Here is a 17,374-nt window from a genome sequence, read left to right on the forward strand (position 1 = left end):
ACAAAACCTTTGAATAGACTTATTAAGAAGGGATATAATTACGATACTGTTGTCAAGTCATTAAAGATTGCATATTTTGGTGTTAATATTGAGTCACTAATAAGGTCTGTGCGTCGTAACTAAACACATTTATTCTAAAAACAGTTGTTGGCATGACACGGGTTATGTTCTTCTAATATATGTTATGATGGTATGATACTAAACCCCTAACGGGAAGGATTGTGCCTTATGTTCATATGATGAAATCATAATCTTTCAGTCAGTTTAGTTGAAGTCTGGAGCTGGCATGTCAGTAAACTGCTAGTAGTCTGTTGTTATTTATGTATTATTGTCATTTTGTTTATTTTCTTTGGTTACATCTTCTGACCTCAGACTCGGACTTCTCTTGAACTGAATTTTAATGTGCGTATTGTTATGCGTTTGCTTTTTTACATTGGTTAGAGGTATAGGGGGAGGGTTGAGATCTCACAAACATGTTTAACCCCGCTGCATTTTTGCGCCTGTCCCAAGTCAGGAGCCTCTGGCCTTTGTTAGTCTTGTATTATTTTAATTTTAGTTTCTTGTGTACAATTTGGAAATTAGTATGGCGTTCATTATCACTGAACTAGTATATATTTGTTTAGGGGCCAGCTGAAGGACGCCTCCGGGTGCGGGAATTTCTCGCTACATTGAAGACCTGTTGGTGACCTTCTGCTGTTGTTTTTTATTTGGTCGGGTTGTTGTCTCTTTGACACATTCCTCATTTCCATTCTCAATTTTATTACGTATAGACTTTACAAATAAATAGTATTATTTGTTCGTCGATTCTTCATTCAAAACATTTATCCTTCATAAATATAGAAATTTTAGGTCGCAATTTAAATCAAAGAGCTGAAAGCTCTGAGAAAAACTGACGCCACTGTCTCTAATATTGTGGTATATGTTATGCAAATTTTGATTTTCCCATAGCGTAATTAGTTTAACATTGCAACATGTCTCGCTATCATTTAATTGATATTCATATATGTGTGTGTTTGAAGTGGAGATGAGTGCATTATTTTAGTACAAATAAATAGGTCAAGTCTACCGGAATGATCTACAATTTAGCTTTTGTACATTTTAATAAAGACTATATGTACCTGATGAATGATTTAAAGTATTCTAAGTAATGTGATTTTTTCCTTGCAATTACATTTTTCTAAATCAAGAATGCAGACTACTCGAGTATCATTTTCAAACCAAATGATTATGAAGAGCCTGTTGTAAGCAAGCTTTTACACCCCACATACTCATTAAATAAGTTACTAGTGACCTAGTTATTTCTGTAACTTGACGCAAATTATATTTGTGTAGATTTAGACAAGAGTATACTGGGGATTCATTTATTTTCGTGGATTGAACAAAACTTGGACTTTCGTGGACATTTAATTTCGTGGTTCTGCAAAAGTCTACATGCAAGTCTATCGAAGATTTGAAATTCGTTGATCATTTAAATTCGTGGTTCATCTGTACCCACGAAATCCACGAAAATTGGTATCCAACGAAAAAAGATAAATCCACAATCTTAAGATTAGTAATATTGTTTTGTTTACATTTATAAATATTTTGATATGAGCGTCACTGATGAGTCTTATGTAGACCAAGCGCGCGTCAGACGTACTAAAAGAGAGACGAAAGATACCAAAAGGGACAGTCAAACTCATAAATCTTAAACAAACTGACAACGCCAAGGCGAAAAATGAAAAAGACAAACAGAAAAACAATAGTACACATGACACAACATAGAAAACTAAAGAATAAACAACACGAATCCCACCAAAAACTAGGGGTGATCTCAGGTGCTCCAGAAGGGTAAATTATGATCCTGGTACCTTTGATAACTTTTAACACCACTAGGGCGATGCGACTGCTGGTGGACGTTTCGTCCCCGAGGGTATCACCAGCCCAGTAGTCAACACTTTGGTGTTGACATGAATATCAGTAATGTGGTCATTTTTATAAATTTCCTGTGTACAAAACTTAAATTTTTTTGAAAAACTAAGGATTTTCTTATCCCAGGCATAGATTACTTTAGTCGTATTTGGCACAACTTTTTCGAATTTTGGGTCTCCAATGCTCTTCAACTTTGTACTTGTTTGGCTTTATAAATATTTTGATCTGAGCGTCACTGATGAGTCTTATGTAGACGAAAGGCGCGTCTGGCGTACTAAATTATGATCATGGTACCTTTGATAACTTTTTACTAGTTTTATTTCACCTTGTCAATCTGGTCGCTTTATATGAAACTTGAAACCACTTATCTGCCATATTGTTATTCTATAACAATTCTGCCCTTGACCAATATAATTTATATACATTGTTTAACCATATGTCATAGTCAGTTAGTTTTTGATTTTGCAACCCCTTTCAGGTCAAATGCCTGTCTCTATTAAAGTTAAAGGCATTGAACCATAATTGTAATAAACATAATTTCAATAGTGATAATGCTGTTATCGTGGATCACCATATATTCAACTTGGTTGGCATTCCAGTTATTGAAATATGTATCAGATTAGAAACCTTAAGGAATGGATCTTATAATTTAATATGGAGCCATAGTATGAGACTCCTGCATTGTCACAAAAATAAATAAGCTTGCAACTGAAAGGATACAACGTCAAGCGGCTAAATTTATCAACAGAATTTACTAATAAAAAGGAAGGATACTTCTCCAAAATGCTGGCCAAACTGGAACTACAACAAGATCATTAGACAAGACAAACAAGGCGTTGAAGCCAGAAGTTACTGATTATGTTAAAGGTAGTTGAGGGGCTGATTCCCGTTTTTGAACCAGACGAATTCCTCGAAAAGGCATGTTCGAAGAGAGCCATAACTGCCGAGAAATTTTAAAAAAAATACCAAGCAACAAATATTGTGAAATAAGTTAATAATAACTGTAAGTGTATTGACATTCCACCAAAGTAAACAGTGTGCAATATTCAAACCCATTCTTTGTAATACAGTGATCGCGTGGAAACCACATGAAGACGACACTGTAGTGCAAGTTTCAAGAGTAGAGAGCTTCAAATCTGATCTCACGCCCCGGCTAAGATTATTTACGAGTACTAGTTTGTCTACCGATTGCCAATCATTTGAGTGTAAAAGTCCAATACCATAACAAAACGGATCTATGTATGCATACCGATTTTTTCCGATTGTAAGACATGTGCATAAAAGAGAGTCTCGTAAAAATAGGACAAAGGGATAGCTCCAAATACCATTTAATAACAAAAAAACATATGGACAGGTATACAAGCAGATTCAAGTTATTATGTTGAATAGTAAATATGAAATCGAGTGCGGAAAGCGGAGAAAAAAACTTCAATAAGTTCTGATCAATGGTATCGGAAACATGCCGCTGATAGCATCTTTTTCCAAAAACTGTATTAAAACGCCTAAAAAAGAGGGAACATTATTTTGGATGATTTTATTTCTAAATAAAATTATCTTATTTATCGTGCGAAACCTAGGCCTTTAATTTGCATAAAGTCTTGAAATTTTAACCTGTCGTGGTGGAAATTATCACTTGCCCATTAGTAAACTGAAATAAAAAAAATATTCATGTGGTAAGTTTCTGAAAATACACTACTTTAAAATGTTAAAATCATTCAAACCGATAAACGTCTCTTTAAGAAATTGATAACCTTTCAAATAATTCGGCAAAAACTGATCATTGCCATTATTTGGTTTTGGAAGCTAACCAACTTCTTTGTCAGCTATTATGCATCGATCATCACTGGACAGTCGAAACACACGTCTGTACTATCTTAATGATAATAAACTTAAAATAAATTAAAACTGTCTAGATACCTACCCCCCCCCCCCCCAAAGGAATCGGTCTGATTTATGTGGTGTCTTTTCATGACCACTTGGTCAATCGCCATTTGACTACGCACTTTCTGTATTGAATTTTCTCAGAGTTCGGTATTTTTTTATTTTTTTTTACTTTTCAATACTATTTTAAAAGACAAAATATGTTGGAAAAGAGGACGGAGTTTGGTCATGAAAAGTGAAACAAGTCCATTTCAGAAACAAAATTGCTTTTTTTTCGGAGCATATTCGTACGTTATCTCCCGCTTTTTGGTGTGATTTGTGTTGCTCAATATTAGTTAACTGTGTTGTGTTTCTTCTCTGTCATTTGACGACTCGTCTTTTTTGTTTCGTTTTGTGATGTATTTTTTTGAGACATGCTAATTGATTCACAATTAACAAGTTGATCGAATGTTTAAATAAGAGTTTTTTAACATTTAAATTATTAAATTTCCCATGCATACAATTTATTTTTGACTATGTGATATATGCGGTTAACTTATGTTGCATATTAAAATATTCTGATTGAAAATGTTCAATTCCTATATGACATCCTGAAAACGCTTCGTAATTAAAACCATTATCTAACGAGCACAAAATATGTTTGATACATTCGCACAAATTTAATGTTTGATAAAATAATATATACTTTAGCAGCTCACAGGTGTCACATGTAGGCAATGATCTTCTAATGATCTTAAAGTACACAAGAAAACCTTCTTTGTGTAGATATAAGAAGATGTGGTATGAGTGTCAATGGGACAACTCTCCATCAAAGTACATCACCATATGTGAAGGTACGGTCCTCAACACCGAGCCTTTGCTCACACCGAACAGCAAGCTATAAAGGGTCCCAACAAATTAGCATATACTGTTTATCAAATATTTACTTATTAAACTTATATTTACCCTGCTTTTCGAGTTTAAACTAATTAGATATGAAAATTTAATGTACAGACTCTATAGAGCGGAAACGAGAAATGCCAAACATTTTTAAGGTATTTGCATGCGCTCCAACCTATAACACATAACTTCTTCGTGTCATGTTCTATAGAATTGAGAATGGAAATCACGCGACTTCCGGTCGGCATTCTTAAGATTTTTCTGCTCTTGCAAAAATTAAAAAAATATGTTTTATGTGGGTTTTTGTGAGTCAGTTGTCTAATAAGTCAAAAAAAATCAGTAAAATAAATGACTGTATATAAATGTAAATATGGATTAATTAGTGACGAATAGTGAAAAATCTTCTTTGAAAATTGTGCATTGACATTAGGCTTGTTGCCGCCATATTGGATTTTTTTCCGAAATGGAAATTTTGAAAATATATCCTATTTTTGACATTGCATAAACAATAAAAATTCATATCGGTGAAAAAAATAATAAAAGAATACAAAAGGGTCTATAACCTATCTAAAAGGCAGGGCCTTTCACAAGAAATCGTGCTTTTCACGGACAGCAAGGGGTTCAGTGTAGATGTAGCGTCAGTGAAAAGTTCAACATAGAAGCCAAAAGCGGAACTACAACCACCACTGATGAAAACTTTTAAAAAAATCTTTGCAAAACTAGAAGAACTAAAAACTAAAAGAACCAATCATTTTAATCCGGTTTGGAACTTGCGAAATTACCACCCATATCAAAATGCTGACAGGCTACGGAGAATTAAGAGACAAAATACTGGCAAGATTCAAATATGTCACTATGATCTTGAATATATGTAGGACGATATGGTGTGACTGCAAATGAGACAACTTTCCATCCAAATAATTGAATGTCCATATTACTCCACATTTAGTAAAACAATCAGAGAAAGACATTAGATCAAAATAACAATCAGACAAAACCAACAAATTACTCCCTAAAAGTGAAAAAAGTATAGTGGTACCAGAATTGTAACATAAAGGGAAAAAAAACAAGAGGCGCTATCCGGCATTAGTAATTGGCAAGACAAAAGGGTATAGATCAGTAACACAAGCATGTAGCCAGGATAAAGAATTGTGTTACCAAGTAGACTACTACAATAGACAATTAAAATTACTCAATAAGAAGTATAGAGCACCCCGATTCTCACAAGACCAAATGATATCGAATTAACCAAAAAACAAAACCAGGGTGAAGTATAGGAAAAACTATAAACTATTGTCAGACGGCATCCATCCAAATAGTACATAACTAAACAATGGGTTTATTAAATTGTGGAGCTGTCCGTAGAAGTATCTGAAACCAGTTAAGGGGGAGTCACTGAAATAGGATAAGCCCTGTTTCATTTGCATAAGGTAAAAGGTACCTGTTATTATGTATAAATAAACCCAGATATTGAAGCCTTGTCTAAGCAAAGTAATAATTGGGGAGACAAGACAGAATACGGAAGCCCTGTTCTGGATATAACTAAGTGAAATAGTAACGTTCCGTAGACAATGAAACCTTGTCTTCAGATTTAAAGCATATAAGCATATTCTAACAGAGAAATAATAATAAAAAAGGATCAAAGTAATAGGGAAGCCCTACTTATTACATATATAAATAAGAAATAAAAAACTGCAATGACGATATGGTAAAAATGATGATTACAGAGGAAGTTGGCAAAATAGAAGTACCAATCAGAGAAGAAAGTTTTAGTGAGGAAAAGTAAAAGCCATAATAACAGAAGAAATAAGTAAGATACAAAAGCCAGACAATAAAGGAGATAGCGTTTCCACTAATAATGAGGTATATAAAACAGCTAATCATATAACAAGAAAAGAGACTATAACAAATGTTCTTAAAGAAATTAATTAGAAAAAGTCAAGAGAAACCTGATCGTCTTGGGCATCCCTGAAATAGATGACGAGAGCAAAGAATTTAGAGATAACGCTGACGAAGAAAGACTAAATGAGCTCTTTAAAGACTGCAAAATACAACTGGATAAGGAAAATTTAAAAACGGTTTAAAGAAATTTAACAAAGAAAAGCTAAATAGACCAATCCTAGTAAAATTACCAAGTGCAGAACCAAAGATCCCCCTATTTAGATACATTCATTATATAAAAACAAACCCAAAATACGAAAAAGTGGGAGTCAGTAACGACCTTACCCAAGCAGAAAAAGAGCAAGAGAAAAGATTATGGGGTCAAGCGAGAAGACAAACCAAAGAAGAGGTTTCTGGGGACTACCATTTCAAAGTAAGGCCTTGGGCAAGAAAGGTTGTCAATCAAAGGAAGCTAGACTGAAGATAGAATGTAAATAATTTTATGGTGAAAAGGTTTATAAAAATGTAAAAACAGATAATTATATAGTTTTACCCAAATTAAGCTGTATAGACACAAATGCATACCAGTAACTTTAACAAGCTGTCTGAATTAATAGTAAGAACGAGAGACGTTAAGCCAAAAAATAATCGGTACAAACAAGGAATTTCAGAAGATTCTTTAGCCGATGTATCCGATTACAACATGTTTGGTAAAACCTTGGGGGTCGACACAGGCAGATGTCTTTTACTGTACATAGATAAACAACTGGACGAATCACAGGTCCAAATGAATACAGAATTTCAAGAAAACTTATTTATTAAGATTAGTTTAAACCAGTCAGACCAGCTATAATCAGGCCTTATATATAGAACACCATCAAACAGATCACAGGAATACACTAAACAATTAAATACGCTTACCACTGAAGCTTGTAGTGAAGACTACTTACATATCCTAATAAAGGGAGATTATTATTTACCAGAACTAAACTGGGACAGATGGAATTCACCAGGTGAAAGAACAAAAAGTAATGAATGCAATTTTTTAGAACATCTACACAAAAAACTTCTTATTTCAACATGTTACAAGACCAACAAGATGGAGAGGTACCAATAAACCCCATACCCTAGACCTGATTTTAACAAATGAGGAGAATATGATCTCAAACTTAAACTACTAAATATAAAAAAGAAGATGTGGTATGATTGCCAATGAGATAACTATCCACGGCCTTCAACAATGAGCAAAGCCATCCACTGGGAAAAGTGATCACTGTACCACGAAATTTGACTTCAGTTGCTACACAAATATTAAAAGCAAACCAAAAATAATTAAATTATCCAGTAGAGGAAACTACATAAAAATAAAAGAAGAATTAGATAAAATCAAATGGTCAAAATTACTACAGAAAGAAAATGATATAAACGAAAACTGGAGATCAGTTTTAAGTATAATTCAAGATATGGACAAAAAGTATATACCAACAAAAGAAAGGAAACAAATCGGTAAAGGGAAAACAATTGTCCAATGCATAAAAATACCATAGATAAAATTAAAAGGAAAAACATCCTTTCAAAAAGAATAATGCATAATGAGGACTCAGGTGAGGACGCAATCAAGTAAAAAGTAGAGTAATTAAGTTGAAAAGGTAATATGAGAAAACCTGAAAGCTATCTGGAGTTATATCAAGTCAAAAACTTAAACCAAAGAAGGAATTGGGGACTAACATCTGGATCCAGAAGACACAAAATCAGATAAAACGGAGGACAACAGCAAGAAGGCCAAATTACTAGTAGAGTACTTTTCCAGTGTATTCACCAAGGAAACTGACGGCGAAGTTCCATCACCAAATATTACATGATTTTATTATAGAGCATATGAAAAAGTCAAAACTCGGATATCCAGTTCATTATCCTGCAACATATATGCCAGAATATACCTGCACTAAAAATTGGAAATTGTTAAAAAAAAAAAAAAAAAAAAAGATATCGAGACAAAAATATATCAAAGTATTATTGTTGGTTAGACATCGGATATTTCCGTTACCTTGTCGACCGTAGAAAGAAGTTCTATATTTGGAGGTTCCTGGGGATTTTACTGATTCAAAAATAGGATTTACACAAGTATATGACAGATATTACGAAAAAAATTCAGTCGAATCTATTTTGTTAACAGGTAATATTTGGATTGGTGGTGGTTTGATATTTGGCAAACCGGATACTCTAAAATTATTCGAGACTCATTTTGAAAAGAAAGTTGAATATTATTTATCGCAAGGTTTAATGAATGACGATCAGTGTATTTTCTACGCGATGTATACGACCACGGAAAGGCATAAACACCCAATCAATATTGAAGTTCAACTTTACGTACTGGATAAAAAGAAAAACATTATATCTGGAAGGAATAACAGCAAGCCTAATGATAAAGGGTTTCACTTGGGATACTTGACGTACCATGAATTAGAATAAATCAAAGTATGAATATTAAAAAAATTGGTGACTATGTTGAATGCATCTATCCCATTGAATTATAGATAAAGGATACAACAGATACAACAGATACAGCTAAGTCGGCAAACCCAACGGGAAAGGTACAGTTATCATTGAAAAAAAAAGATTAATCGAAGAAATGCGCATAACGGGCAGAAGAAGATGAGGTATAATTGCCAATGGCATAATGCTCCACAAGAGACCAAATGACATAAAACAACAATACGTCATCGTACGGCCTTCTACGATGAGCAAAACCAATACTGCATAGTCATTTATAAAAGACCACGAAATGAGAAATACAGTGATATTTCCTCTACCCTTTTTTATTGAGAAAATATGCGTCATTTTTATCAAATTAGGAAAATTATATCAAAGCATGAATTTGAATGGAACTTCAATTTGCAGACCCCTTTTCAAGAGGTAAACCCTCATTTGAATTAAGACCCCCTTTAAGTTAATGTCAGTTATGATACATAAATAGACCATCAAATCTGCAAATATAATCATTTTAGGCATGAAAATGTTAAAATGAGTGTTTTTCAGTTTGTATCATGCACAATTACCACTGAGGTTGCATTGATTGGGTAAAAAGTTGTCTTTTTGGGAATAATTTTGAACCATTTTATTTTCAAATTGGGATTCTTCTCCAGGGGAATAAGCCTTTATTCTCCGGTAATTTAGGGCAAACAATATCACTGAAATATAAGATGTAAAATGATTCAAACAAGATAACGGCCTACGTATAAACCGCTCTGGAAGTGGTCCGAGAACACAATTAATTCGTAGTGCATTTCTTTTAGAACATAAATGAAAATTAAAAAAATCCCACCTGCGCTTTCTCAATGAAACTTTTACAGTGTGTTGTACTACTTTTGGGACAAATTATATCAAAATTATAGAAAACTTCATCGTCTCTTACTCAAAATATGGACAATTTTATCTTTAGGGCGTCTTGAAATCTTTTGACAGCTTCCGAAGTCCTATTTTTCAACCTTTTTCTCCTGGACCAAATCACTACTTTCCTTTAAAATTCTGAACCCAAACTTTTTTACAGTGTAATTTCACCCCCCTACTTACAATTTGAGGCATTAAACATGGAGAAATAAATTTGGAAGGGGTATAAAAATTAATGGCAAGTAACCCACTGTTAACACTAGGGACTAACAACGAAAATCAAGGGACGACAATTGTGGTCTCGGACCACAGGCCCCAGGCTTTGGACAGGCACATATAAAATGTAGCGGGATTAAAAATTCTTGGGACGTCCATATCTCCCTTAACCGCACACAGTGGTGTAACATATGAACAAACTGTAAAAATCAGTCGAAAAGGACTCAACTCATCAGATCGAAAGCACACACCGGATGTGAAAGGGTATTTATACATCCTCAAAACAAAATTAAAAAAAATAAGTTCATATCTGAGAGGACTAGCACTCACTGACAGCTATTTTATGACCAATAACATCTAAAAAATCATTTATCTAAAACTAAAATGCATATTCAAGATAAGAACAAACATAAAATGCACGAATTAATCAAAATTCATTCACATTTGACCACAGGAAAAGTTGACTTTTGTTTGATTTGACTGTATTCTTTAGGTCCCTTTTGATCATGCAACTCTTCGAATATTTACAAAGTCCTTACACATCCTTAACTTTCAAATATTTGGGATTGAGTGTTCTAGATGTGGGACGTTCAAACTCATAAGTCGTAAATACATTGACAACGCCATGGCTGAAAATGACAACATGTGACCTAGCCAATTATACTTCATACTTACACGAGTAACACGACAGTTGCCACATGCAGAGCAGGATCTTCGCACCAGCGATACCCCCTAGTTTTGAGTGTGAGTCATGCTGCTCAGGCTTTGTTTGTCCATGTTTTGGGTTTTTTGTACTGTTGTTTTGTCTGTCTGTTTGTCTGTCTGTTTGTCTGTTAGTAATTTTCCTTTCTAGTCATGTACATCCAATAAAATTTTATGTCGGTTTATTTCTATTTCCAAACAATACATTAGCAATTTGAAACTACAATAACATGATTTCATTGATTAATGTGTTGAAACGTTTCCATTGATTTACACTTCTAATTTGCCCTTTATTGATCTTCGGTGGATTCTGAGCTGCTTTCACTTTCGGGTCATACAAATTGCTTTCCTCCCATTTTGTTTTTGGGATGGATGAGGTTGTTACTGTTCAATCTGTAGAAAGGAAAATAACAAAGATATCGAATTCCAAGAAAAATTCTAAACAAAAGGTTCTTAAGCAAATGGCAAAATCAAAAGCTCAAACACATCGAATGTCAAACGAATGAATAACAACTGTCATACTCCTGACTTGGTATAGGCGTCTTCTTTTGTAGAAATTGTGGATTAAACCTGGTTTTACAGCTAGCTAAACTTCTCACTTTAATAAGAGTCGCTTAAAATTCCATTATAAAGACAACGATGTGTACACAAACATACATTATAGGTAAAAATGTCAAAAATAGGGGTACAGCAGTCAACATTGTGTTAAAACCCCAATCACTATGAAAACAAACGAACATGTCAACAAACATGACAAAGAAAAACAAAAAGGCATATAGACAAAGCACACTAGCAAAAACGACAAGAATACAAAAGTTTACCTTAGAAAATAAACACAATGACGGGATGTACAAGTACCGAGCCACGTGAAGTGATCGTTTAACTAGTGTTGTGTGGACTGCTAATATTGTCTTAGTGTTTTAAAGGACATGGCGTTGTCAGTTTTTCTATACTTATTGGTTTTATTTTTGTGTCGTCTTGGTATCGTAATTCTCTATGCTCTACTTAATTAAGCTAAAGGATATGTACATTCTCATTCGAATTATTGTGTTGGAAACTGTAAGTAATGTCAACACTCTCAAGACTGTGCTTAGTGTCTTTGTTTGTTGCAGGAACATATGTTAGATACCTATACTGTTCTCAGGTCCGGTTTGTGTTGTTTTTTTACTTGTTTTTTTTTTCTATGTGTTGATCTGATGAGTTAAGCCTGATGTTTATAATATTTTTTTTATATTTTGTACATAAATCAGGGTGTTAGTTTTCTCTTTTTAATTGTATTACATTTGTAATTGATCTAACAGAAAGTATAATTCTGATTTTGAATTTAAAAAAGTATCAAATGACAATGTCGAAAAAAATTTGAATAAAATAAACATAAAGAAGGCTACAGGAGCTTATGGTGTTCCAGCAAAAATAGTAAAAAATTGTAGATCTTATATTGCACCACAACTGACAACTCTTGTAAATTTGTCAATTGATAATAACTGTTTCCCCGATAAACTTAAAGAAGCCCAAGTGACCCCCCTTCATAAAAAGAGTGACCCATTATTAAAACAAATTATAGACCAGTTAGTGTCTTACCAATATTTTCTAAAATCTTTGAAAAAATATATGACATTCAATTAACTGATTATTTTGATAAAATATTTAATCCATTTTTGTGTGCATTTAAACTTGGACATGGATGTCAGAGTACACTTCTAGGTGTTAGAAGATTGGCGTGAAACTCTTGATAAAAACCAGTACATTGCAGCAGTGTTAATGGGTCTTTCTATGGCTTTTGACTGCCTGCCTCACAATATTATGTTAGATAAATTATAAGCATATGGTTTAACCTCCAATGCAGTAGCTGTTTTAAAGTCCTATTTATCTAAATCGAAAACAGCAAATTAAAATGAACAATGTTCTGATTGGTTGGGCTTCAAGTTTTGGGTGTTGGCAAAAAGACCTTTGAAAAGAACCCACCCCTATACAAATTCAAAATTCGAAACTCACATGTGAAAAAAAAACAGTTAAATTATTAGGCATTGAAATTGACTACCACCTAAATTTTGATGTTCATATTAGCTCAATCTGTAGGAAGGCTTCACAGCAATTAAATGTTTTAAAGCGTTAAAGCTCAGTTTGGGATAGACTAAGTAAACTTACTATATTTCATACATGTACTTTTATTCTTAGTAATTTTAATTTTTTGACCTTTGGCATGGCATTTTTGCACTGAGAAAAAATCCAAAAAACTAGAAAAGGTGCAGGAAAGAGCACTCCGTTTTGTGTATGAGGATTTTACCAGCTCCTACGATGACCTCTTACTTAAAGCTTAGGTGCCCTCCTTGCAGATCAGACGGATAAGATCAATGGCTCTAGAAACTTTTAAAATTATAAACAACATAGCTCCTGTGTGCTTACACAATTTGGTGAATGTCAAAAATTCTAAATATTCTTTCAGGTATGTAAATATTCTTGAAATTCCATGAAAGTCAACCCGTTACGATAAAAAGAATCGTTCAAATTTGCTGCTGCTACTTTATTCACCAGCCTTCCAAACCATTTCAGGACAGAAAACAGTTTTTCACATTTTAAAAGTCTTGTTCGGTCCTGGAACAGTTTGGAATGTCGCTGTTCTGCTTGCAGATAATTCTTGAGCTGTTTATTATTTATGCTACTTTTGGTTGCTCTGGTCAAGTATGTTTTTACTTCATTCGAAATGTGTTGCTTATTTTTAGGCAGCAACCATTTGATTTTCTGGGGGGGGGGGGGGGCTATGGTTTTTTTCTGGACAATTTTTTTTTCACCTGCGACGAAAAACAATATATTTTTTCGCGACAAGTCGAAAACAATTTTTTTCTTTCAATTTTAGAATAACATGTAGTTGCAGCCGAGGGTGAAGCAAAAACTTTAACTTGATTTAACTTATGTATTTTAAGAAATTAAACATTTTTAATTTAAAAATTGTCTCTTTGTTTTCCTGCCTCAGAATAATCAACTAACGCTCAATAAATACAAATTCATTGTTTAAATATACATTTCACTCTATATGGTTTTGCTCGAGGTTAAGCAGTTGTATTAGAAATAGCATGACAAGCATTGAATTAACGATAGACTAGCTAATAGTCAAATTAATTCTTGGATAAACAATGGTCGGTCATATCTTATGAAGATTTAAACCCCGAGGCGTAGCCGAAAGTTTTAAATGTTCATACAATAAGTCCAAGAGTTGTATTCACGCTTTCAAATAAAATAACACCTCACCATTGTTATTAATCATACTTTATAATAAGCTTACTCAAAGTGTTGACATGGCTTAAAGGTGGTTTCAATAGATGAAATGACATAGAACTAAGAACACAAAAGATAAATTGTTTTAAATGTATTTTTTATCTGCTTCAGGTAAGACATAATACTTATATTCTCTTATTCTTAATTCTTTACTATGATTTTTTTTAATTTATAAATCAGTATTCCGAAGAAAAAAAATCTTTTTTTTAACATGGTCAGTTTCCAAATTTTAAAATTCCATCACCACTGAGATATAGCAATGTTTGAAGTAGACGCAGATTTCTATAATGGCGATTACGCATACATGGATATAATAGTGGATAATCTAGACGTTTGATCTTTTGTATATCGCCGCTAGCCTCTTAACTATATAAAGCTTTAAAGGATAAAGAGTCTGTTAAGGGGTAACGGATGTTTGTCTATGCAGAGACATATATATGTCTCTGGTCTTTGTATGATAAGTATGATTCTTAGGCAAGTCTTACTGAAACAACGAATCTATAATAAATGAAATAAAATTTATAAAAGTGAATTACCAAAATACTACATAAAAAAAGAAATATAACAAAAATACCTAACATTATTTATTTATGGACCCTAAAATATTTCACCACAATCTGGGACTATTATACTAACCAAGGACTTATCTATATACGTCCCTGTACTAACATATTAATATATAACTTATTATTTCGTTTAAGACAAAAACTATATATGTAGTATCTGTATCGTTACGTCGAAGGTACCAATACTGGCTTTTATTCGACGGGAGAGAGAGCGCCTATTGACGACGTTGGAGAGCTGTTTTGAAGCTCTCAACTGACTTGGCGCACACTACTGCTTCTTCCAGTTGGTTCCAATGAATGACAGTCTTGACAAAGAACGAGTTTTTAAATTGTTCAGTTTTACAGTTTGTAGTATCAATTGCCTTTGAGTTGTTTTTAACTGAGTTGGTAACTATGTTTGTGCTCTCAAAGTCTACAAAACGTGTCGGTTTGATTGTCCTTTTGGTTTTGCTTTTCACCAAAAATTCGTCAGGTTTGATAGCTGGGACCAAACCCTCAACCACTTTGTACAGAAATACCAGTCTTTGGCTTGTTCTTCTGGACTGTAGATTTTCAAGTTCCAGCACTGTTAGCATTTTGGTGACCGATCCTTCTTCTCTTGATTTATAATCCCCTGTGATGAAACGAGCTGCTCTTCTTTGGATTCTTTCTAATTGGTTGATGTTGTTTGATGTATAAGGGTCCCGTACAATTGCCCCATATTCCATCGTAGATCGTACCAATGAAATGTATGCTGTTTTCTTGCAGTCTTTTGGGCAAAATCTTAGGTTGCGTCTAAGAAAGCCTAGTGTGGAATTCGCTTTCTTAGTTACATTTGAAATGTGGGTGGTCCATTTCAGATCGTCTGATATCTGTAGTCCCAGGTATGGATTGTGTTTGACCTGTTGGAGTATGTGTCCATCAAGGGTATAGAACTTCTGACTTTTGTTCTTAATGCTCAGGATGTAACATTTCTTTGCGTTGAATCGCATACCCCAGTCTTTGGCCCATTTTTCTAGGCTAACCAGATCTTGTTGTAACAGTGTGTGGTCTTGTTGAGTTTTTATATTTCTGTATAGTAGACAATCATCAGCAAAAAGTCTAACAGTTGATTTTACCGAGTCCGGGAGATCATTGATATGGCAGAGGAAGAGAAGGGGTCCGAGTACAGTTCCTTGTGGCACTTCTGAGTCCACTGTAGCTTCTTCCGATTCCTCTCCATCAATGACAACCTTCATCTTTCTCTGAGTTAGAAACATTTCTAGCCATTTATTCAGTGGTCCTATCACACCATATTCGTCTAGTTTGTGTAGGAGTTTGTTGTGTGGCACTGTGTCAAATGCTTTTGAAAAGTCCAGGATAGCAACATCAATTTGGTTTCCAGCATCGTGTGATTTCATGAAGTCGTGCAGTGTGACCAGTAGCTGTGTCTCACACGAGTATCCTGATCTGAATCCATGGTTGAGTGATGTTAGTACCCTGTGCTTGTCTAGATGGTTTAGTATATGTTTACAGATGATATGTTCAAGTATTTTGCACGGCACAGATGTTAGTGATACCGGTCTATAATTTTCTGGTGCATGTTTATCTCCTTTTTTAAAGACGCTCGAGATGTTAGCGTTTAACCAGTCTCTTGGCAGTTTTCCAGTATTTATTGACTTTTGGTATATTATTGAGAGTCCTGGTGCAAGTTGTTTTGAGCACTCCTTGAGGATTCTATTAGGTATACCGTCTGGTCCTGAAGCTTTTGAAGGATTTAGTTGCCCAAGTAGTTTTTCGACTCCTTCATGTTTTATTTCGAGGAATGGGATTGAGTTCTTTATGTGCTTTGTTGTTTTCGGCAATGTTTTGTCGTTGTCCCTTGTGAATACTGATTTAAATTGTTGTATCAGTAATTCTGCCTTCCTTTTACTATCATTCACTAATTGGCCATTGCTTTTCAAAGGTGATACTCCAATGTTGTCTTGTTTCCTAGATTTTATGTACTTCCAAAAAGGTTTTGGATTGTTGTTTTCCAGTCCCTCCATTATGGTGTTGTTGATGTATTCCCATTCAGCTTTACGGACTTGTCTTTTACATTCTTTTTGAAAGTGCCTGTAGTTTGACCAGTTCTTTGTTCTCTTTGCTTGATGGTATAGCCTGGTTTTCTTTTTGAACATTTTTCTAATTTTGTGATTTATCCAGGGTAAGCTTGCTTTAGAGCGGATGACTTTTGATGGTATTTTCTTGTCCAAATTTACGTAGAGTTCGTATTTAAATGTGTCCCATAATTCTTAAACTGTGGCATTGTTGTGGTTCATATCCCTGATTTTGTTGGATAATGTATCCAGTTCTTCATGGAGATCTTCCCATTTTGCTTTCGAGTAAATGTAGCATTTACGTGGCCGTATACTCTGGTAGTGTGGTTTTGTATCACAGTCTGTTATGATCATGTCGTGGTCAGATATACCTGGAGCATTTGTTGATGTTTTGATTAGTGATGGGTTGGTGGTTAACACTATGTCCAGTAGATTTTCACCTCTTGTTGGCGTTTCATGGATCTGAGAGATCGAGTGTGACATTAGGACTTCAATAAGGGCTTTTTGTATTTCTTTATCTTGTGCGTTTGGGTTTATTTATGTAGGGACATAATTGATTATTGGCTTGGTTAGTTGGTATTCAAAGTAGCTCATGTATCAATCTAAATCTTGCTT

This window comes from Mytilus trossulus, chromosome 10, assembly GCF_036588685.1.
Source record: "Mytilus trossulus isolate FHL-02 chromosome 10, PNRI_Mtr1.1.1.hap1, whole genome shotgun sequence".
In the NCBI taxonomy this organism is placed as follows: Eukaryota; Metazoa; Mollusca; class Bivalvia; order Mytilida; family Mytilidae; genus Mytilus; species Mytilus trossulus.